Here is a 24,355-nt window from a genome sequence, read left to right as displayed (position 1 = left end):
CTCCTTGTTGTGCCGGAAGACCTGCACATGGAGGTCGCCGAAGCTTGTCACGACGACCCTACAGCTGGTCACCTTGGCTACAGCCGCACACTTTCACGTATTCGAGATACTAGTAGCCGCAACTTCCTAAGTACGTACATCACTACATAGCAACTAATCGAGAGTGCCAAAGGCAGAAAACACTCATGATGTAAACAGCGCGAACTACAAGGGACAAGAAAAGAAGGGACACAGGACGAGCGCTGACTCGCAACTAAAAGGTTTATTCACTGAAACCTTCATATATGAAGAAACAATCAAAGGGAAGAAACAACACAAAAAATTAAAAACCATGAAACGCAACATTCGTCAGGTGCTCCCGAGAAAATTCATCTCAAGTAACACTTGTTGCTGGGCTAGTTGGTGCATTTTTCTTCGTACAAAAGCTAGCGCAAAACACGACACACACAAGAAGCGCAGAAGCGCGTTGTCCTGTCTACCTTTCTTGTGTGTGTCGTGTTTTGCGCTAGCTTTTGTACGAAGAAAAATTCATCTCCTTATCGCAAAGGAAAACAGATGGTTTGCTGACGCAATTCAGTTGATCCCCTGCGATGTGAAAAGCCTCGACAACTTCTCGTGTCGTCTGATCACTGTGGGTGTATAGTACACGTGTTTGATTGAATAATGCAGTGCATTTTTTCTTTTTCTTTTTCATGACTTTACATTCTAGACAATGTTTGACCAAATGTGAAAGGTCATCACCATTGTTTAAGTTGTTCCTGTGCTCTTGTAGGCGCTTGTTAAGGCAACGCCCGGTCTGACCAATGTAACGCGCTCCACAGGAAAGGGGTACACTGTATACAACACATGTTTTACAGGCCACAAACTTATCCCTGTGCGCAACGCCACATCCTTCTTTTTTCTTCTTGGCCTCTTTCTTTCTTTCAATGGCAGGGCATATCTGTTTGAGCTTGACGGGGGCTGAAAGAAACACGCCAACTTTGTACCTACTTGCTACGTTCTTTAGTCCGTGGGAGACGCGGTGTACATATGGCAAAACGGCAAATTTCTTCTTTTCAGGCTGGACGTCTGTCGTAAGCGGAGTGGCCTGACGCTTTAATGACTGAATTAACCGAGAACACGCCCCTGCTATCATCTGGTCTTGATATCCAGCAAACTTAACCCTAGACAACTGGGTCTGGAAGCTATCTTGAATGGTGTGATGACAGGATTTGGTCAAAGCACTTCGCAAGCAGGAACTGATTATGCTATTTTTTACCAATTTGGAATGACCCGAGTGAGAATTAAGAAGTGTCTTTGACGACCTCGGGTTGTACTTCCAGCAAACATGGTTCTGCTCGAAATGCAGCCGCAGGTCTAAAAACTGCAGTTCGTCGTTAACTGGTGCCTCAAAAGTGAACTGTAACCCCGACCCACACTCCCTGAACACTTTTAGAATGTCAACCATTCGAGCCGGAAAACGCCCACGTTCTACAAAAATAAGATAGTCATCGACATATCTGACGGTCTTGAGATGTAGGCCAGACAGGTTCTTTTCCAGATCCCTGTCAACGTACAACAGAAAAATGTCACTTAAGACAGGGGCGACGCTGGACCCGATGCACACTCCTGATTTCTGCGCAAAGCCCCCGTCAAGCTCAAACAGATATGCCCTGCCATTGAAAGAAAGAAAGAGGCCAAGAAGAAAAAAGAAGGATGTGGCGTTGCGCACAGGGATAAGTTTGTGGCCTGTAAAACATGTGTTGTATACAGTGTACCCCTTTCCTGTGGAGCGCGTTACATTGGTCAGACCGGGCGTTGCCTTAACAAGCGCCTACAAGAGCACAGGAACAACTTAAACAATGGTGATGACCTTTCACATTTGGTCAAACATTGTCTAGAATGTAAAGTCATGAAAAAGAAAAAGAAAAAATGCACTGCATTATTCAATCAAACACGTGTACTATACACCCACAGTGATCAGACGACACGAGAAGTTGTCGAGGCTTTTCACATCGCAGGGGATCAACTGAATTGCGTCAGCAAACCATCTGTTTTCCTTTGCGATAAGGAGATGAATTTTCTCGGGAGCACCTGACGAATGTTGCGTTTCATGGTTTTTAATTTTTTGTGTTGTTTCTTCCCTTTGATTGTTTCTTCATATATGAAGGTTTCAGTGAATAAACCTTTTAGTTGCGAGTCAGCGCTCGTCCTGTGTCCCTTCTTTTCTTGTCCCTTGTAGTTCGCGCTGTTTACATCATGAATATCTACCAACTCGCCCAACTGAACGTTTTGCAGAAAACACCACTCACACGACCAGCTGGTCTTCTCCAGCCACTCGAACCACCGCCTGTTTTGTTCCACACAGTCGGAATAGATTTTCTTGGCCCATTTCCGACGTCAAAGCTGGGTAACAGGTACGTTATCACAGCGACGGACTACATAACGCGATACGTGGGGTCCTGAGCGCTTCAGTCGGCGACAGCTGTTCAGCCAAATTTTTTATTTTGTGTATTGTGCTCCGTCAAAGTGCCCCTGCCGTTTCTGGCCCAGCTCACGCAGGAAATCCTCCGTCTCAGCTTCACCAGCCACCACCGCGTTACTGCATACCACGCGGAAACCAAAAGGATTACGGAGAGGCTGAACACGACCATGGCCGTCATGATAGCCATGTACGTGACGTCACCCATTGCAGTTGGGAAGAGGTACTGCCCTACGTTACATTCGCATGTCCCCTTTCCAGTTGGTCTTTGACAGACGGGTCACCATGATGCTTGGCGCTATGCTACCTCATCCTGTGAACCTCTCGCGGACGACGGGATGGTTAGAAATTTTGCCTACTGGGCGAAGACGGCTCCCTAGACTAGTTACCCGGATCCACAAAAGCCGTTCATACGCAGCCCTGCATGTTCGTCGCTCATACCTCGCTCCTCGCGCCGTCCGAACCACCACGCTCCGTATCTGCCATTTTTTCCTCTTTTCCTAGCGGACGTAAACCAGCCGCTACTACTGCAGGAGCGCTGGTGTCTTCACAAACACGGGAACTCGAGGCCCAAACGGCAGGGGGACGCCAACAACAACAAACAAAGAGGGGGCGCGAGCGGAACTTCAGTTCCTTCATCAATGCCGCCAGCATGGTGCACGAGCTTCGTGCCAAGCAGCCGCCGAGCGGCTATTGTTGTAGTGAAAAAACATCGACCCATTGGTTTAAAAAGAAAGCCGGTAGAAAATAGTTGGACAGCGCGCGGCGCTTAGCCACTAAACGTCTCGCGTAGATTAAAGCTTCGTGAACACCATTTCGTCGTTTTAAGGTCCCTGCTGACGGTAGGTACTGCTTTTGTAGTTTTTCTGAAAGATGTACCTCGGCTTCGAACGAGAGCCCATACCCACACTCGGTCGTCCGATGCCAACGTCACTTGTCAGTGGCTTCGGTTGTAACGCCGGGCGTCACGGCCTGGTTGGGGCTCGGTGCGCACCCTCGAATATTTTGGGCTTCTAAACGGAAATAAATTCCTGGGTGCCAATGTCGGTATCGTAACCATAATTTGCCAGCACTGCTTCCAGCACTGTCGACACATCACGGCTGTACAACAGACAGAAAAGCGTGCTTCGCCTGGGCGAGCTTCGCCCCCACAAAAATGGGACAAGTACACGGCGAACAAAGCAACGATCTCATTAGATTTCTTCATACGGGCATCCAAGAGGCGGCGCGCACGTTCTCGGCGATTCGTGCTAGAAAGTGTGTCCCATTCCTCGAGTAACCAAAGCTAAAGTCGTGGGCCTAATCCTAAAAGAATACGGCTTCAATGGTAACGCAATCCAAAGGCTTCGGAAACCTCGCAGGAACTTATACGACCCATTCGTCGCATTAGTAATCCCCACCCTGGCATGAGGGAAAGCAATACTCTCCATTTAGTACGACCCTTTGTGATCAGCAGCATAGGCTATTTATGCCCTTACCTACATCTCCAGTCAGCTGAAAAAGAAAACATGGAGGCCATAATCAGAAAATGCGTCAAACAAGCAGTTGGACTACTCATTCTCACGGCGACTGAGAAAGTGCTAGGCCTCGGTCTTCATAACATCCGAAGTGAGATTAATGAAGCGGTCACCATCTCGCAGTGCGAACGGCTATCGGGCAGACCAGCAGGCAGACACGTTCTGTCCATATTATTTATAACATACGAATGGCAAGGCGCACCAATAACTGACCTTCCCAACTATATACTACAGCGTCTGGTCATCCTACCGATACCTCGAAAGACGCACCCAGATTTCCACGCTGAATATCGTGCACAGAGAACCGAATCATTCTGAGACATTTTCGTAATCATACCTCTGATGAATATGTAGATGTAGGAGATTCCTGGGCTGACAAGTTAGTAGCTGTGGTCACCACTGGGGGCGCTATGCGCATTCAGCACGCACGTGTTGTGAAGAAAGCCATTGCTGTAGCCATTGCGCGATCCTCCGCAGAAACCACTGTCAGTGACTCAAAATTAGCGATACATAACTAACCATTGGGAATATTTTCCCCACAAGCAGCGCGGCTGCAAAATTTTCAGCCCACCCGGTGCATTCACCAAAACTGTTCGTCTGCTCATTCCACGCTTTCTGGCAGTGAGGCGGCTGATAACCTAGCTCCAGAGCTGTCCCGACGAACTGGGTCGTGCAGCTCTGTCAAGGTAGCTTATTCTCTTTGAAAGATATCCTGCAGCATTAACGCCTTGTAAGACTCAGGTTCTCCCCAGCAGATAAAACTGTCTTTAAATGACAGGCCAAAGCCTAGCGTAAACTTCCAACTAACACAAATCTAAATCGGTAATTGTGTGGCTTCTATTTAGAAGGGCACTACTCAGAGAAACGCACAAATTGTGATAGCAAAGCCGATGTCAATCATATGATCTGGAACTGCCCCTGGTGCCTACCCTTGAGTGACTTCATTACCGACTCTGATCATTTGGAGGCTCTGATCAGCACCGACCCGTGCACGCAGATCAAGCTACTCCAGCTGGCTGAAGAAGCCACCGCTGTCCGATATATAGCATCCGTCATTTAAGTGGGGAAAGGGGAGGTGGAGGAGGAGGGATTCGGGTCGCTCGGCTGTATCCGCGGATATTAAAGTTTCACCACCCCCAAACGAGTTGGCAAAAGTTATCCCACCTTTGCGTACCGGCCTCCCTCTTCTCTAACCAAAGCCTGGCTCCGTCTTCAAGTACGAAGAAATGGTTGTGCAGCTTGTGCACAGGGTTCCACTGTCTCTATGTGCCTCCCTGCCCAAACTGGTCAAGCCAGTCTTCGACGTTTTCAAAAGCGGCGCCATAGAAACCGGCCGGCACACGGGGCTCCTGAAGCGTCGAGACGCGCTAGCATGCGCCATGAAAGAGGCTCAAAGGGTAGATGTGTGAGCGCGTCTTCGCGTAGGGGACCAAACTCTGGGACGACTCCCAGAAGACAGCGGCTGCTGATGTATACTGGCGTGAAGACAAGGGAAAGCTGGCCATCACTCTATGAGCGGCTTTCAGGACGGTTTTTGGACATCGGGGCGTTGAGCCCGCACTTTCACCAGTACCACGTCGCAGATTGAATTGGGAACTCGAGGTCCAGACGGCTGGCGAACGCTCACATCGAGAAACACAAAAGCACAAAGAAGCGACAGGAACAAAACTCCAGTTTCTACTAAAAAGCCACCAGCACGGCGCAGGAGCTTCGTGCCGAGCAGCCGCCGATGGGCTATTGCTGCCGACGCGGCAATACCTCTGCAATTACTCCTACAAAGTGCCTGCTGCGGCTACGTTTTCCCTCCAAGCTTTCTAATTTTACACTCCGACCTGGCTTTCTGCCGCGCCCTGCTGCTCCAGCCGTCTCCTGGAAACCAGAGCATTACCTTAAATGACCATATCTTCGCTTGCTTTCATAGTACATGTACTGCCCATGCCGATTTATTAAGGCGAAAGCCTTTAATTGCTCATTCTCCCGTCCATCCGGCGTTACATCGAGCGCCTGGATGGCGGGTGTCCGTCGAGATATCTGAGATAGTTACTGCGTAATTTCTTTTCCTCAAAAACAATTTTCATTTTCTTCAGTACGACCCCTATTTCTTCTTTCACTCCAACTTCCTCCCTTCCCCTACGGTGCGCTTATAGCATTTTCGTACCTGGCACGAGCGAACGCTGGATGTTTAACCTCACTGCCAGATTTGTGATTCTTACGTTTAGCAACCCTCCACTCGATGCGACTGGGGATAGCCTTAGTAGTTCTCGAGCGCATCGCCGGTCAGGTCGGTAGTGCCATCTCCTAGGATCGTTTGGGTGTCTTACAAGTGATTGGGCGGTTGGGTGTGTCACAAGCTCTATAGAGCGCCTCATGGCCTGTTTCTGGCGTCCCACAGGTGAATTGCCGGTTGGGCGGCAGCCATGGCATAATTGAAACCAATCTAAATCATAAGCTTAGCTTAGCCGGTCTTCTGACGCACAGGAGCCTAGAACTCATACGCGGATAGTGGGGACCTCAAAGTAGATGTTTTCTGCTTTTGACAGGTGAACAAACATGAGGAGAAACTACACGGCGGGAACGATGACAGATCATCCCTCTGCAAGCCTTTGTACTGCTTCTGGGGACGAGAAACAGTATTTGTCTCAATTTTCCTCCTAAGTTTAACAAAACTTCCTGTTTTTAACAAAGCGGTAAATCATTTCTTATGGTTTTTCGAAGCACGAATAGCGTGTTCAAAAAGAGCTGCTATCTGTTCCGAACTCACAGAATATATCAAACGTATCAATCGCTTCTTCCCTACATTAAAAATATCTGCAAGCGCTGAAAGGAGGAGGAAGGAAGGAAACTTCAGTAGCAGAAAAACATTAATGATCGATTGCTGATGTTTTCATTTTTTCTTTTCACTGCATCCATAGCAAGGCAGACACAAGAGACACAAGGCTGCAACGTCCAGAAGCCGCGGTGGGATCTGCGCACCTATATCGAGATTCTGCTGCCAGTTACCGAGGACACGCAAAGTCCGCAAAGCGACAGTTAAAAAATAACCAAACATCATGCATTTTGCATTTTGGTTAGTAGTCACGTTGCTGTCTACGTTGAAAGAGGCATCAAGCGGAAGATTGCAAGTATGCGGCAAGAGTCCGGGTGAGTGCCGATAGTTCACGCGTCTTTTTTCTGAAAAACAAATTTACGTAGGCCATCAGCACATACGATGTGTGGGGTTCGAAATCCAGAATCTGCCCGAGGGCTTTGGGGAACACTGCAGTGATGGATGTCGCATTATAATCGGCCACGTGGTGTTTCAAAATTCATTCAAAAATATGTTCAAAATTTACCTGTAGAAAAAGAATGCACAAAGCGTTCTCAGAGTTAAGCACTGTAGTGGGACCTCTTGCAATAAAACAAAAAAAACAACTAAATGAGGCAGCTCATACATCGATATGAAAATGGATTATGCGGATGAAATGGGGCCGCTTCGGCCGATTTCCATGCCACGACCTCAAGCTGAGCAGGCCTACGCCACGTGGCGGCTAGAGCCAGTGGTGCTGAGTACACGGTTTCGGTAATATAGTGTTTGACTATAACAAACTTTGGTCAAAATTCTGAGAAAAGCTAGTTAAAGAAAACGAAGTGCTCAAAGCAGGAAGAAAACATTGATCAGAAGCTTGGCATTCTGTCAAAGGCTACAACAACAATAAACTCAAAATCTTGGCGCTTAGTGCTGGAGTCACAGCCAGATTTGGCTTTACACTCGGCTATAATCGGATACGGCAGCTTTGCAGAAACTTCATGTGTTTTTCGCATACTGCCACCGACTGCAAATATGAAATCCCCATGCCCTTCGCTTTACCCTCTTGCAAAGACATGGTTGGGTAGCGGTCTCTAACCACTGTAAATTTACTGTGCGCATTCTTCTGCAGATCTAGATTATCAGCGGTTGTAAACTAAAGGCATCAGTTACCGCGGGCTGCACCGTTTGCTACGAAGAAAATGCTCTGCTCAGGTATCCCATTCAAATGGTCGGCAGTGTGGAACCGGTTTTTCAAGGCTTAGGCGCTGCGTCATTGCAGATGGGGCTATTGAGAACTGAAAAAAAAAACAAAGAAACTTCAGCTAAACAGCCGGAAGGACAGTAAAACGAACATGCCTCTTCGGGCCACAGTGGAGACGTCGCTATGCGGTCTAAGGTTTCCTACTCGAAATAGAAGTCGAATCAACCGAAAAAGATAAGGTCTCTGCATCTCTGAACGGCATTCTATACATATTCCCGTTTTAAGGCCTCCAGAAAGAGCACGTTTCTTTCAAATTATAGGACTGACAGTAACATGACAATAGTTCAATGGTATAACTTGAGGCTTATAGAAGTAAAATATGGTCGTAGGCATAAACATATGGACATAGATAGCAGTCAGCCTACGGTATTCGCGGCTTTGATCACATTTTTCTGCTTTGTAATATTATTGGGGGCAGAGGGTTGTAATCCTAGTAAGGGACTTGCTTTCTAGCCAACGTACATTCTTCTACTTAGTTCTAATTTTTTTATTCTAAGAGGCTCATTTTTCAGCGGCATGATATTAGTTGTGCGAAGCTTCTTTTCCGATCCCTTCCGTACTGGCGGATTTTGAAGTATTTATTAGGCAGAGGAAATTTGGGCTTCTTGGCGCATTACCTCATAGAGGAGGATTCCACTGCCCCTATGGGATTCGGAGTGGAAGAGCGGCTGCGCTCACATAAAACTTGTTTTGGCTGTGGGCAAAAGGAAGGCGGAGCCACGCTTTCGCATGTCTACGGTTGCGCTTGCCTTACCTTATCTTACCTTCTCTGCTTCAGAAAGCTATGTTGCTGCAGAACACATGCCGACCAACATTATTCATAGAACGCTACCAGCGAGCTGCACTGTGTGAACGCTTTGTGTATAGTCTGCTTCATGGTGCATGATATTAATCACTGTCATTTAAGTAGAGCTCAATGCTTTGTCTACTATTTTGCCCAGATATTTTTTCAAGCCTGGAATGATACAGAAGAATCGTTCATCTCTGCTGTCAACACCTTTTATTTTTTCCTCTCCTTATTCTTCCCTTAAATATAGGAAGGCAGGAATTGTGGCTATAGAAAAAAGTTCAGGCGATTGGAACAAGTGCAGGGATTCGTAATCACGAGCGCTGGGGAGAAAATGACAACAATAACGTTCTTTTTCTTGGCAGTGTTTATTAAAAGTGCACAACTTTAAAAGCCTTTTGCAGGTACTAAAATAACGTTGAGGTTGAGCTTTTCTTTCACTCTAGGATAAAAAAGGGAACGCAGAAATTCGAAGCAATGAGAAAGCATAAATACTAAGCAAAATAGTTACATCACACATCTGTACAAAAGCATAAATACCACATGTATACACTGGGCGCACACGAGAAGACATGGCAGTCTATAGGCATAGCACGAAATAACTAAATAATAGACTCCAACAATATACTTGACATCAAAGCAAAAGACTTCACGGGAAGAAATACAAGGCAAATATAATTCTTCTATGTCAGCATGGATAAGTTGCTTTTTACAATCTTTTTTCAATTTGTTCTTTGAAAGGACAAACATGACACTTAAAGGTGGGTTACTGAGAACAACTAGAAACTGGTAATCGAGCTCTTATTTCATGTAATTAGTTTCTGGTGCAAGGACTAAGTTTGTTGGCGGAGGGGCATTTGATTAGGAGGGTGGTTAGGACCGATGTGCGGGGTACAAACGACCGTTATGGATATACTGAAGCAAGCGAAATATGTAGGTTTGGTTTGGTTTTATGGGGTTTAACTTCCCAAAGCGACTAAGGCTATCAGAGACGCCGTAGTGGAGGGCTCCGGAAATTTCGACCACCTGGGGTTCTTTAACGTGCACTGACATCGCACAGTACACGGGCCTCTAGAATTTCTCCTCCAAAGAAATTCAACCGCCGCGGCCGGGATACCACATGTATATGTAGGCATGGTTTGCTTTGAGTAGAGTATGCTTATGATACATAGGTGATGTTGGCAAGTTTTCTGGTCTGTCATAGTGTTAACCCTCAATTACTCGCAGTGCATTTTCTGCAAAAACAACAACTTCTTCCGGAAATTACTGAAAGTTGTGCTGCCCCAGACGAGTGCACAATATGATAAATTGATAAAAAAATAGCACATCGTACGTAGCGACTTTAAACGAAATGAGTAGGTGGCTGCTCACCCGGTAATTCAGTCATGAGCTTTACCAAGATCAGGAGCAAATTTTGAAATAAGTGTGTTCCAAGATAAACGCTCACTCACCCAGGCACCGAGAAACCTCAGAGTTGTCACCTATTGTAGTTTTGTTTTGGCGTATTGTGTAATGTCATCATGATCATCAGCCTGACTACGCTCACTGCAGGGCAAAGGCCTCTCCCATGTCTCTCCAATTAATCGTGTCCTTCACCAGTTGCGGCCACCTTAATCCCGCAAATTTCTTAATCTCATCCGCCCACCTAACTTTCTGCCACCCCCTGCTACGCTTGCCTTCTCTTGGAATCCAGTCCGTTACCCTTAAGGACCAGCGGTTATCTTGCTTTCGAATTACGTGCCCTGCCCAGGCCCACTTCTTCCTCTCGATTTCGGCTAGGATGTCATTAACACGCGTTTGTTCTCTCACCCTCTCCGCCGTTTCCGACCTGTTAACGTCACACCTAACATTTTTCTTTCCACAGCTCACTGCGTTGTCCTTAACTTAAGCTGAACCCTCTTTGTTAGCTGTGTAATGTGTAAGTGCGTAAAAAACTGCGCCATTAAAAGATCTGAAATAATAAACCCTGGTTTGGGCAAAAAAAAAATTTCTGCATCGAAGCACATAATTTCACCAAGTAAGCTCTGAAAATGGTTTCTAACTCAGGCAAAATACGGGATGTGAAGGAAATGTTCGCGTCAGCGGCGTACACAATCGAATATGGTGAAAAAGGTATGTTAGAGATATATCCTTTAAATGCGCAGGACTTAAACAAGAAGAAGGCTGTGCTGACATATACGTGCCTAAAGTTTGACCCTAAGATTAATAAACACCTTTTTCGAACAGGCGTGTTGACGACTGCTCGAAGCGGAGCTTTCGGAGCGAAGCTTCTTCAGAAGTGTGGCCAAAGAATTGCTCGGATGCACGTGTCGAACACAACACTCATTCCGAAGGCAAGTATAAACGATGCTTCCTTTTCCATTTGGACTAAGTATTCCGGTTACTTATCTGGAGGTGGGCTAAGAGTTGCTTTTGACACTTGGTTTTATCATGTGAAGCAGTGGCGGCGGCTTCAAGACGCAGTCTTTAATCTCCTTTATCACTTTCGGTGAGTACCTCGGATGTTCTTCATTTCCAGGCCCAGACAAATAATCTGTTGATCGTCCTCAAGCTTTACAACGTTGAAGGTGGTGCCTCTTGGAGCTATTCGCATCAAGCATATATATTGTTGGCGCGCACTGAGCCATACTGGAAAAATTGTGCCATTATTTGCAACCTCGATTCATAATATCCCAACCGAGTAGCTACGAAGCAATCAATTGATTGTCAGTTAACCATTAAAGCATTTTTAAAAAGTGCTAAAGGATTGAAAACTGGGCTTCTATGTAAATACTAGAAGGAATTATGCGACCGTGACGCACGAAATGATCAGTGCGGGAGAGGTGCAGACATGTATTTTTGTGCGAAAGTGCTACTCGATGGGTAAACGCTGAGCAAAGTCTTGCGACTTTTGTATGCTTGCGGTATTTCTAGGCATGCGATGTTTGTAGGTTTGAACAAAGTGAAATAAATGAATAAAATAAATCAAAGAAAAATCCGTGGCTGGGGCTGCAACCCACAGCGGTGCAAACAGACCAGCTTTGCTGGCCCCTGCGCGAGAGCACTAGGCTACCTTCGCAGCCGAACACGCCTCGAGTTTAATTGCAACGCACTCTTGCACTGCGCCTTATTTATTTATTTATTTAGAACATACTGCAGGCCTACAGTAGGCCCAAGCAGGAGGGGCGAATACATAATATATGAAAAAAAAGAACAGGTTTAGCAAAATTGAAAAATGTTAAATACAAGTTGTAACACAAGATACAGCAATAAATACAAGGCTCATATGCAAAATACAAAAAGTAAACGTAGAAATAAATGGCTCTCAAATTAAATGCAGTGAAGAAAACATAGAGTCAAAAGAATCAGCTCTGGTTAAGAGATCTGGCGGACACCTGTTCCACTCCTCAATGGTGCGTGGAAAAAATGAGTATTTAAAGGCGTTAATCCTAGCACTGTAAGGGGTTAATGATTGTGTATGATGATTTCGTGTTTGGCGCGTAGTGTTAGGTTTGAGGAAGGGGTCTGCATACATAGACAGTTTATGGTTTTTTAGTAAGAAAAGTAGTTTCAGTCTTTGAATTTTCCGCCGCAGCTGTAATGTTTCAATACAGCTCAACCTCAAGCGTACCAGAAGCTTGGAAGAACGCCAACATTATCTTAATTCATAAGAAACGAGGTGTCGAGGACTTGAAAAATTACAGACCGATCAACTAACTGTCTGTTGCCTACAAGGTATTTACCAAGGTAGTCGCAGCTAGAATCAGGACAACCCTAGACTACAGTCAGCCAAATGAGCACGCAGGGTTTCGTCATGCATACTCGAGAATAGACCGTATTCACACTACTAACCAGATGATACAGAAATGCGCACAAAATAAACAACCCCTACATATGGCGTTCATTGATTGCGAGAAAGCATTTGACTCAGTTGAAACCTCTGCCGTCATGCAGGAATTGCGGAATCAGGGTGTAGAAGAGTGTTATGTGAAAATATTGGATGATATCTATAACGACTGCAGAGCTACCATACTACTTCAGAATGTCAGCAATGAAATTCCAATAAGGAAAGGTGTCAGGCAGGGAGACACGATCTCGCCAATGCTATTTACCGCCGGTTTACAGCGGGTGTTCCGAGGCCTAGATTAGGAACAGCTGGGGATGAGAGTTAATAGAGAATACCTAGGTAATTTGCCATTCACTGATAGCATTGCCTTGCAAAGTCACGCAGGACATGTGTCAAATAGAGATCAATGGAGATGAACACGTCGCAACGTAACAAATGAAGGTCAACTTTCGAAAACGGCGTCGATGATCTTTACGAATAAAAACAGGCCTTGCGATTTCACTGCGGCAATGCGGAACACACATTAGAAAGCTTCCAAGAATTCAGGTACCTTGACGTGGTATTCTCTCCAAACGTAAAATGGCATAAACATATTGACACTCTATGCGCAAAATCATTGCAAACGATAGGCTGCCTAAAGAAAACTTTAAGAGGCGCAACAAAAGAATGAGAACAACTAGATGATAGATCCCTGGTGAGGACTCTCGTTGAATACGCGTCAGTCGGTGGTCACCTCATCTAGTGAAAGAAAAAGGTAAATTTCAGTCGGTACCGAAAAAAAGCAATCAGATTCATTTTTTACCAGTATGATCGCAAATTTTCTTCTTCAGATCATTACAATGTGTTGTAACTGAATTTCCTTGAGCATCGACGGAAGTGTGACCGGCTTATCATGCTACACATAATTGTGCACAAGTTCGTTTCCTTAGGTGACCCCATTTCATTCACGAGTAATTCTGCACGCGTGACCCGCCGGGCTGATCCAATGAACATTATAGCATTCAGGCCTTTGCTTGATTGCCATAAATATTGAATTTTCCCGCCCACAGTTGAGATGTGGAATGAACTTGATGGTTCGTTGCGACAGCTACCACCTGAGAAGTTTGTGAAACAAGGGCTTACTTATGTACTGTGACTTTCCTTTCTATATAACCCCTCCAGCAATGTATCATACGTGAGACAGCATTATCTGTGAGTAAAATAAAATATGTTTGGTTTGGCTTATGGGGTTGACCGTCCCAAAGCAACTAAGGCTATGAGAGACGCCGTAGTAGAGGGCTCCGGAAATTTCGACCACCTGGGGTTCATTAACGTACACTGACATCGCACAGTAAAATGCAAAGCGTGATGAATGTGTTAGACAGACAGAGCAGGGGGGTAGGCCTTAAAAATAACATGCAGAAGACTAAAGCAATGCTCAACAGTCTCGAAAGGGAGCAGCAGTTCACAATCGATAGCGAGGTGCTGCAAGTGGTAAGGGAATAGGTGTACTTAGGGCAGGTCGTCGCTGCTGATCCGGATCATCAGAGGGAAATAACTCCAAGGATAAGAAAGGGGTGGAGCGCATATGGCAGGCTCTCTCAGATGGTGAATGGCAGTTTAGCAATATCCCTAAAGAGAAAAGTACGTAACAACTGTATCTTAGCTGTACCCACCGATGGCACAGAAACGCGGAGGCTAGCGGTAAGGGTTCAGCTTAAGGACAACGCAGCGAACTATGGAAAGAAAAATGACAGCTGTAACGTTAAGAGACCGGAAGCGGGCAGAGCGCGTGAGGGGACAAACTCGGGTTAAAGGCATTCTAGTCAAAATCAAGAGGAATAAATGGGCTTGGGCAGGGCTTGTAATAAGAAGTCAAAATAACCGCTGGCCCATTAGGGTAACGGAGTGAATGCCAAAGAAGGTAAGCGTAACAGGGGTAAGTAGAAAACCAGCGACAAGGACGCGTTCACAAGGAGGAGAAGTACACAGGACAACGCTGGAAACACAACAGGGGGCTCCGGAAAGTTAAATGAGTAGATGAGATTAAGAAGTTGGCGAGGATACAGTCGCTGCAGCTTCAAAAGGAGAGGGTTAGTGGAAGAGACATTGGAGCGGCCTTTGCCCTGCAGAGGTCGTAGTCAGTCTGAGGATGATTATGATGTCTGATACCAACCGAATATTCGCGGTTTGAGCTCTATGGCGGTAAATAAGGGAGATGTGCGCTACATGCCTTGACGTGCTAAACATTATGGTAGAAACACGGCACTAGAGCAACAGGCGTTGGTGTTGACAACATTTCTGCAGAAACGCGGCACTGGAGCATAGGCCGCCGGCCTACATTGGCTAGCTCCCTGGGCGAGTTTATACTCTGTTGCGCTTTCAGGTGCATGGCGTGGTGTCCACCTGCAAAAAAAAAAAAACTTGCTTTGCTGTAATATTTAGCGCCCAGTAATACCAAAAATGTCAGCTATTTTTTTCTCATAGGGTGGTTACCCACTCGGATTTCACAGTTTGCTGACATTTGGTTACTTCCGAGAGCGTCTTTCGGAAAAAGAATCTGAGCAAACAGGACGTTATTATGATATGCCTATTAAATTGTTCGTCTCGGTTCCACGCTAGTGGGCTTGCCTATTGTCTGCGGCGTAATCACCATCCCCCAGCCCGTGGGAGCCGCTGAAGCAGCCCGAGCCGTCCACAAGAAGTAACCACGGGGAAAACCATCGAGGTCGCCCCAATGGAAAACTAGCTACAAAGGAGCTGCTGTTTCCGAAGGTGCCGCATGAACGCGGACTCCTAGAGGACAGCACTCGACCTCGCGAGAAATCCTCGACAATGTCGATGAGACCACCTGCAGCGTCGGCAGTGGGTACCCTCAAGCATCCTTGAATGCCGTGCACTTGCAACGGCGCCCCAGGCGAAGATGCAGAAGACCGTGGGGACCAGTAGGGGCGAATACCAACCTTCAGGAATTGGCACATTGCTATGAAGCCATAGGACCTATGTGCACTTCACGAAGCTTTTGGCACCTGCCACATTATTCACTAGACTTCCCTTACCAGCTGAGAAACATTTAAGAAAAATTTCCTAAAAACGTTTTCGAATATCTTGCAAAGAGAAAAGGCGCAGCTATTGCTACAAATTCGCACCCAGCACCCGAACGAGAAAATGACCGCGTACGTCAGAGAAATGACACGATTATTCCGTCGTGCTGGCCTCGAAATGACATAGCAACAGGAAGTTAACCTTCTGATGCGGGCGTCAAAGAGCAACATTTTGCCGGACTCGTGCGTGATTTCCTGAAGGCAGTCGCTGCAGTATCCAGCGAACCAAATACTATCGAAAATAATTCATACGCTGCGCTTAAGTACAACAACTGCCGGTAAACTTTAAAAAATCGCCCCGCACAGAACACCTGCCAAGAAGTGCAACTTGAGAGAAGTTATACGTGAAATCATACGAGTAGAACGGTGCCGTCTGGCGTCGACACAAACGGAGCCTCAGGTCGCAACATATACCGCGTGCTGTACTTCTGTACAGATAGCATCTGCGAAGCTAACAAGTGCTTCTATACATATAGCATCTGAGAAGCTAACAAAGTGAGCCTGCTGCCCATAAACAAGTTAGCAGGCGTTAAGCCTGCGTCAAGTGCCGACTTAGAGCAAAGAACCCATGGACATCTCTTAACAGTACGCAGCCAAAAACGTGCCGTCAGCCCACCTCAATAGCCGTGTGTGCCGCCCCGATGACTGCACTCATCCTCCGCCAACACATGCTTCAACAAGCCACCCTTCCTCCATAAGTGCGGTGAGGACGGCCATATACTTTGGCAGAGCCTATACAATTGCATGGGCGTTTGCGGTTTCTTCTACGATACACACGATATCTATCCGGCCACTGACCACGTGCGGCAGCAGACTGCCAGCGTCCGGCCAACTAGACGTAGGGACACCCATCCAGGTCCCCGCTGCTTTCGTCTGCGTGGTTTGCATCGCCATGTCTCACCTACGCAGTGGCCGTTCGAGGAAGGTCCCGCTGTTCACGTGAGGCAAACTAATGACAACAGTCTTTGGAAGTCAGGTTGCTGACCAGTGAAACGGCGAAGATCCTCCACCAACCGCGCCGCATGGAAAGTGCGCGCCCTCTACCAAGGCGCTGCACACAAACACATGGTCTAAAACGAGGCGAATCGATCCAATTTTAGTCGCCGTACATTTCAATGACAATAGCTGCTCGAACCGTGACCACAGTGCATGAAAAAGTTGAGACCGAACTCCAAGGCCATAAAGACCTCCAAAAGGACACAAACTACAGACCTTGAAGTGGTTACCGATGGTCGCACGGTAACTACCTTGATGTACTCAGAAGCCGACTCTTTGATCAGTGGACCACGCCGGAATCTTTTCAGCCAGTAATGGAAATTGTGTAAGCAAGACTAAAGTGCAAGACTGTCTCATGCATTTAAACGACTTTGTAGCTTCCGCAACGAGATTCGAGGAACCACTGCTGAGGTTGGATGCAGTTCCAGACGTAGTGAAGTTGTTAGCCACAGCCAAAGTACGCGCAAGAAAGACAAATAGGTGGGCTTGCACAGCACAGAACCCTCAAGATCTCGGTCGACACTGCTGTCACCGCTCCGTCTATCTCTACGTCGGCAAGAAAGCTAATAAATGTAGCCGTTGACGCCTCCAAGGTGACCTCACCGCTGTGGAGGTCACCTGGGTGCGTACAGCACAAGAGCGCACGGGTTTGGTTTCCCCAGGTGGAAGCCATCTGCCCTCTCCACCGCGTCTCCACGTAGACCTCTCGGTTGCACCACCTCAATTCTGATCTGTCCCCTACGATGGCTAATGAGATGGCGGACGTCATTACATATATTCTTGAAGATGCACCATGCCACTGCCTTAAGCGTAGCTTTTTGAACCACACCATGGCGTCCGAGAGAGCTCTACTTTGGTACCTAGTCATGGCACTGATCAGCTATCCACCCAGCTGCTGCTCAGCAGTATGAGTCAGCTTCTAGGCGACAGCAAGGTCGACTCGAAATGTGTGTTCTTGAGGTAACTGCTCCTGCAGTGTTTTCCGTAGTTCGTAAGTACCGTCTTGTCTGCTGCAGGAGGCATGACTCTGAACCGCCTCACCAAGATAGCCAATAGGGTCCACGACACGACATCTCCAGTCACCCCAGCTCTCTGCCGTATCCCTCAATATCTGACTCCTGTTGTGCATTGGCTATAGATGACCACACACACACCCCACACACATGACACCCGAACCCGCTGATAGGCGAGGTGTTCAAGTTCTTTGAATCCATATCAGCACGCAGAATTAATTTTCTTCCCAATTGGGCAGCATTGCATTGCGCAGAACTCTAAGCTAGACATTTCACAATGAGAGTATGCACAGAGACATCTTACTCGTGCTTTGTCTTGTTCTTCTTTCCTCCCGTAAAAAAAAGGTGGTGCTTAGGAAACGCACCAGTTACACCCAAAACCATAATAATTTTGGAACATATCTCGATATAATAAGAGGGTGGTACTCACAACTAGCAACTTGCAGGCCGGCGTACTGGACTACGTCGAAGCTATCATAAGGTATTCGCAGTGTACAAAGCCTATAGGTGGCACGACGAAGTCAGAGATGGCTGCCCGGAAGAGGGTAACGCACTTTGGCCTATGTACACCGTAGCACAATGTTTGTTCTGCACGTGCACTGAGATTGGCAAGCAACAATGTCACTCCGCCGTTTACTAAACCACTCATCCAGGATATACAAAGCTACATTCCAGCCGGAGAAGCCGGTATTTGATTTTTGCTGGTGCTGATCGAGTGCTTGATGCTACTCTTGATCGTTGATCTGGAGAAAGTGCAGCTACACAAATCCTGAATTGGCCGTGCTAGACCGTAACACTCTTATTCCGACTTGTTCCATGTCGCCATGCGCACACGGAATTGTGCACGGGTGCCATTTGCGGCGCTCGGAGGACGTCGAAGAAATCAGTTGTTTAGTGCCCGCAGGTGCGCGGTAGGACGCGGGACACTAGCGTTAAGTAGACAGGAAAATACTGGCGAGGCCACGCAAGCTCCGCCTCAACGGTATGCCGCGATAGCGCTTAGGGGTTAATGCCCATATTTGCGGAATGGGCCATTGTTACGCTCAACGCCTGCCTCAAGGTCGCCTGAGGATCAGAAATCAGCGGCTTGCTTGGTACAAAGGAATAATGTTCTCCATCGGGTACGGCCGATTAGCAGAGGAAGAGCCGGCGAGACGCGCTCGTGCGAGCAAAGAAGCAGCAGCGTTCGGTGGCAGTAACAAGCCACCTGCACGTGGTGGTGGCAAGTGCACAGTGGTGAGTCGTCGCCGGAGTTTGAAGGGATTAGCGCTGGTGTCACGCAGTTCCGTAACCCCCCTACCCCCCTTGTGCTGGATGGGGGCGCGGATCGAGAGTTATGCGTGAAGCACGCTGGCTTGGCGGTTCTGCAATGCCAGATGGCGCCATGTGGCGGAAATTTCTGAAGACTCCAGCACTAACGTCCTTGCGCGCCTACCATGCGCGAATGTTCACGCCTGACCTTGGTGGAGAAGTCAGCGGGGCCGGCGGCAGTGATGGCAGTAGCGACCGCGAGACGAACTCTTCCCACAATCGAAGAACGCGCAGATGGGAACCAGCTGTGCGATGGTGTCACCTTAATGGCGGGGGTGGGTGCCCGATAACGATTATCCGACGGCTCCAATGAAAAGGAGGAACATTGCCGGAAGGTATTCGTCGCCGCCCTTGGGCGGAGCCTCGACCCCTACTGGTGGGTATTGTGTGTGTAGGGTATGTAACCACGTAGGATATAAGAATAAGGTAGTTACTTTGGATTCTGATCAGGATGTGAAAAAATAAATATTAGCCTGTAATCTGATGCTTTTCTGGGAAGCTTCTTCCAGGTGCCGAGTGATAGGAAGAATGTATAAGGAATTATGACAGGCACAGTCGAGCAGAATCTGCTTAGGGTGAGCAGAAGAACTGCGCCGGGGGCAAGCGACAACGACGAGAGTGATGCAGGGAGCGGCGTAAAGGCATAATGTGGGAGGTCGCAGTCCTCCAGGCTAATCTGTGGCAGCGGGGGCGCCGATAGCAAGGCACAAAGGTTTCGGTATTTAGGTGAGTATTCGTTTGGTTTCTGACGCACGCTTGGAATGGCAAGGTTTTATGTTCCGAGAAGCGTTAGCGCTGGGGAATCCAGAACGGGGGAGATAGCAGTAGATGTGGCGGGAAAAACGGCGCTGGTGCTCACGGCTAGTTTGTAGGAGAACGCTGCAATGTTTTATCACAGACGGTGTTGGAGCAGCAGACTAGACTGCTGGTGTTCAGATCGAAAACTTCGCAAGTACTGATTGAAGCGCAGGGCTCTATACCCGTAGCAGAAAGACTGCGTCTCGAGCGAAGGAGGCGACAAAATGCCATTGAGCAAGGTGACCCGCGGATTGTCACATCAGAGCGTGCTAATAACGACTTAAAAGAGTTTCGTGACTCTAGAGATCGAGGTCACGGACAGGGGTAAATCAGTCTGCGCGAAATGTGAAGGCGACATGCCGACGGCAGGTGAGCTAAGCAGGGCAGAACAGATCATTGGGAAGGAAGATGGTCAAGACAAAATGAGCGAGGCATGGCCGCAAATCAGTGAGGTGACTAAGACGTCGAGAACGGATGAGCAGACTTAAGTCCGGGAATTCTGGGGATTGACTGCGAGGTCAAGGAGAGAGCCGATGTTGAAGCGAAGAAAGATAATTGTTACGATAGGCAGCATTAGCCGCCAAGAGGTTTTTCTGGTCAGGAAACGCATTGCAGAAGGCCCTATAACAGCTTAATGATAACCTGCCCGACCGAGATGGGAAGTATCATATTTTAGCTGCACTGGAAGAAATGAAAACATCATACAATGCAGTCAGTGTACTGCAAAAAACAAAAAAAAAGAACCGTCTCCGGACTTTGTATCAGTAAAAAAAGGAAACAGATTCGAGCCTGAAACCGCAAGCGGAAAATGTGAAGAACTTAAGGCTTAAAAAGAAGCAGAGAGAGAGAAAGGAATTTTTATAAGACGAAAAGGTGGAAAAGATGCTGAGAAATGCGAGACGCGCGGCACCTGACGGGACTGTGAAAAGGACGCGTAGGGCTAAAATGAGAAGTTCAGAAAATTCTCGGCGTGCTAGGTCGCGGTAAAGGTATGTGGACAGCTTGAAGGGCGTAAGACGCGTCAGGGAAAATCGAATCCATGTCATTGCGAGAAACTGAATGGGAATGCCTGGCCCTTGTCAGTCGGGTGCACAGGCAAGCAGAAACCGGCAACAGAGGATGGCGGATTAGCTCCGTCGAAAATTCTGACCGCCGGACATGGGTAAGGATAGTCGGTTGACGCCAGGCCGAGCGAGGCTGAAAGAATAAGCAGTGGTCAAATGAAGCGTTGAAAGGCGCTGAAGTTAAAGGTTAAGAAAAAGGCGTATCCTTGACGCACGTCGCCAGGGTTCATCGGGTGTTCTGGCTACTAGGGTTTGTGTCCTGTCAACAGGATAGCCAAATGGGCGAGTTGGTGATACATTATGCAAAAAACAGCGCGAAAAAACGCTGACAAAAATTACAAAAAAGCAATACAACGCAGTCAGTGTGTAGGTGTTACGCTCGACACTTGCCTCAAGGGAGCCTGAGGACATGAAATAAGCGGCTTCCTCGAGCCGGCGTTGGTACAATAGAAGAACGTTCCCCCTCGTGTGCGGCCTGTCAGCTGAGGACGAGGCGGCGAGACACTTCGTGCAAGCGAAGGAGCAGCAGCGTTCGGAGGCAGTCACAAGCCACCTGCACGTAGTGGCGGCAAGTGCACAGTGGTGAGTCGTCGCCGAAAACTAAAGGGATTAGCGCTGGTGTCGTGCAGTTCCGTAACCATCCCGTGTGCCGGGTGGGGGCGCCGATCGAGTGTCACGCGTGGGGGCCACTGTCTTGGTGGTTGTGCTACTACGAGTTGCGATATGTGGCGGAAGTTGCTGAAGACTCCAGCACTGACGTCCTTTCGTGGGTGCTATGCGCGAACGTTCGCTCCCGTCCTTGGTGGAGAAGTCAAGGGGGCCGGCGGCGGTGATCACAGCAGCGACGGGAAGCGAGCTCTTCTTTCCAGTACTGGAGAACGCGCGGATGAGGACCAGCTGTGCTATGATGTCACCTTAGTGGCGAGGGTGTGTACCAGGTGTCGATTGGCGGCCATCTCTGATGGAAAGGAGGAACATTGGCGGAGGGCGGGCGTCGCCTCCCCTCGGCTGAACCTCGGACTCAATTGTTGGGCATTGTGTGCGAAGGGTATTTCCCAGTAGGATGTAAGAATAAGGGAGGGAGTTTTGATTCCGATGAAGATCAGAAGGAATAAATTTCAGTCGGTAACTCGATGTTTTTCTTAGAAGCTTCTTCGATGCGCCCACAGATGGAAAAAACTTGCGGAGGATTATAACTGTCGCTCTCGACTTTACATTCAGCGATCCCAAGTGGTCCTCATACCACTCCAGGAGTACTGGGTGTAGCGCTTAAGCGAAGCGCCACTGCGCTTAGATGGCAGGTTTGCCACCCGGGGGCGGGCTTGTGCGACCAAGATTGTGGGGAGATGGCAATGTATTTAATTGGCCATGGAGGGCAGGCCGTATGACGCCACAATGTCATGTGACCTTTTTCAACTGATCAGCGTATGTCGTGACACCGGATGGCGTATTTCGCTCCTGACGTCAACTCTAATGACGTTAAAATAAGAGATGAGCGAGTCAGTCAACAATGAATGGGCACGTACACAAGGCTATGTATTTGAGGCTGCATCCAGAAATTCCATATCCTTCTAAGATCTGAAAAGTTGTTTTGTGCTTATGCATTAATCATTAGCATGGTGGATATCGAGTGCTTCTATGATTTCCGGTTGAGATTTCAGGGCACAATGGCACAAGGTTAGGTTAACATCCCTGCCTTTCCCTCTCTCTCTCTCTCTCTCTCTCTCTCTCTATGATTTCCCTGGATAATCTACATCGTCCTTCGCCCGTAATGCCACATCGATTAAAATCAAGAGTGCAATTGTCATTTTTTTCATTTCTTGCAATGCTTGTGGAGATGAGCGAAAATTTTCGTGTGGTTAACCTTTTTTTCATGTTCTTGAAGTCTAATGTTGATGCACCTGCGTTTGACCCATGCATTTCTCCCCACGTGACATTACTCCAGTGACACAGGAGACGTATTGATAAGGATACGTCTGTGTGGACAGACGCAGATGCGTTTTCTCCAGCTGGTCTCTGTTAGGTGCAACCGACTTTATCGCGGCAAACTTCCTGATCTCATCTGCCGACCGGACGATCTGTAACCTCCTTGTATGCTCTCGTTCATATGGAATCCAATCCGTTATCCTCAGCGATGAAGGGTTAGTTTGCCTTCTTATTGTATGGCTTGTACATGACTATTTCTCCTTTATTTCGACTAGGACATCACTAACTAGAATTTGCTCCCTGAACCACCCAGCTTTCTTCCTGTCTCCCAAAGTTGAACCTATCATTACAGTTTTCGTAGCTCCCGGCGTTGTACGATATTTAAGTTTAACCATTTTCGTTTGCTTCCACGTTTTTGCCTTCTAGGTTAATAGCAGCAAAATACAGCTGTTCTACACTTTTGCCTTTAGAGGCACTGGTTAACCGTAATTCATGATCTGAGATTGCTTGCAAAATGCATTCTACTCCGTTCTTACTCTTCCATTCATTTCATTCTCGAGTTCTGGAACTGTGGCCATTTCCTGCGCTAAATAGATGTGTTTCGTTAAAACTTCCAGCACTTTGCTGGCGATCGTCAACTGCGGTTCTCTTCCGAGACTGTTGGATATTACTTTAGTTTTCTGCATATTATCTGAAGGCTTGCAGTTCGTTCTCTGAGTAACTTAGCCAAGCAATGTCAACAGTGAATTGCAGATTTCTAATTTTTACTATAAATTATACCTAAATCTTCCAAATCTAGATCTCTGAATATTCCCAGGAAACACGCCGTGAAAAGTGCCTTAGAGATAATTTCTGCTTGCGCAACAACCTCTCTTATTAGGATGTTTTTGCATTCTCTTTGTGCGACCATGGTGGCTTTGCAGCCGTTTTATATTCCAGTATTTTTAGAGATCCCTCTTTCATAGCGTGCTACCGCAGTTTGAGAGGATTGGTCACGATCTCTCCTCTTGGAAAGATCGTGTAGAAAGAATTAAGACGCAGCAGCGTGAAGAGCCCCGTTCAACGGAAAATGCGGCGTCTTTCTTTTGGTGTTGTGCAGGAAGACTCCGCAGTGACGTCATACATTGAGCTGTGGAATGAAAATTGGTGATGATAGTAAATTTTTATGGAGCCTGGGCGCCTGCGCCCAAAGCGTGCCATGGCACAAGGTATTTTCGTTTGGCAAACGTGAATGCAACTTGTCAAAAACTGGAATTAAATTGTGATTCCGAAGTGTCGCTTGCCTAAGATGGCATGCTGAGAAGTGAGGATGTGAAGCTAATTATGCTTGAAATAAAACTGGAGAAATTGGTTGAGAATAGAACCCATGATCCTTACGTTGCGAGTAAGACACGCTAGCCCTACAACACACAGGCATATTATTATCTCTAGTGTATGAAAGTACAACATCGCCAGGCTTCAAACATTAGTAAACAGGCCACATGCAGTGAACTCATCATTCATAGCCAAACCAGCAAACTTTTA

The 24,355-nt window shown here is 47.3% G+C and overlaps 1 pseudogene; it reads left to right on the top strand.

Moving 5' to 3' along the window:
* Positions 1-24,355, top strand: part of LOC149343525 (uncharacterized) — a 155,009-nt pseudogene that overhangs the window by 73,977 nt on the left and 56,677 nt on the right.

Source organism: Amblyomma mixtum, chromosome 5, assembly GCF_055824585.1.
Source record: "Amblyomma mixtum isolate Tamu chromosome 5, ASM5582458v1, whole genome shotgun sequence".
In the NCBI taxonomy this organism is placed as follows: domain Eukaryota; kingdom Metazoa; phylum Arthropoda; class Arachnida; order Ixodida; family Ixodidae; genus Amblyomma; species Amblyomma mixtum.
The sequence above is the reverse complement of the archived record's forward strand: the minus strand, read 5'-3'. Positions and strand labels throughout refer to the sequence as shown.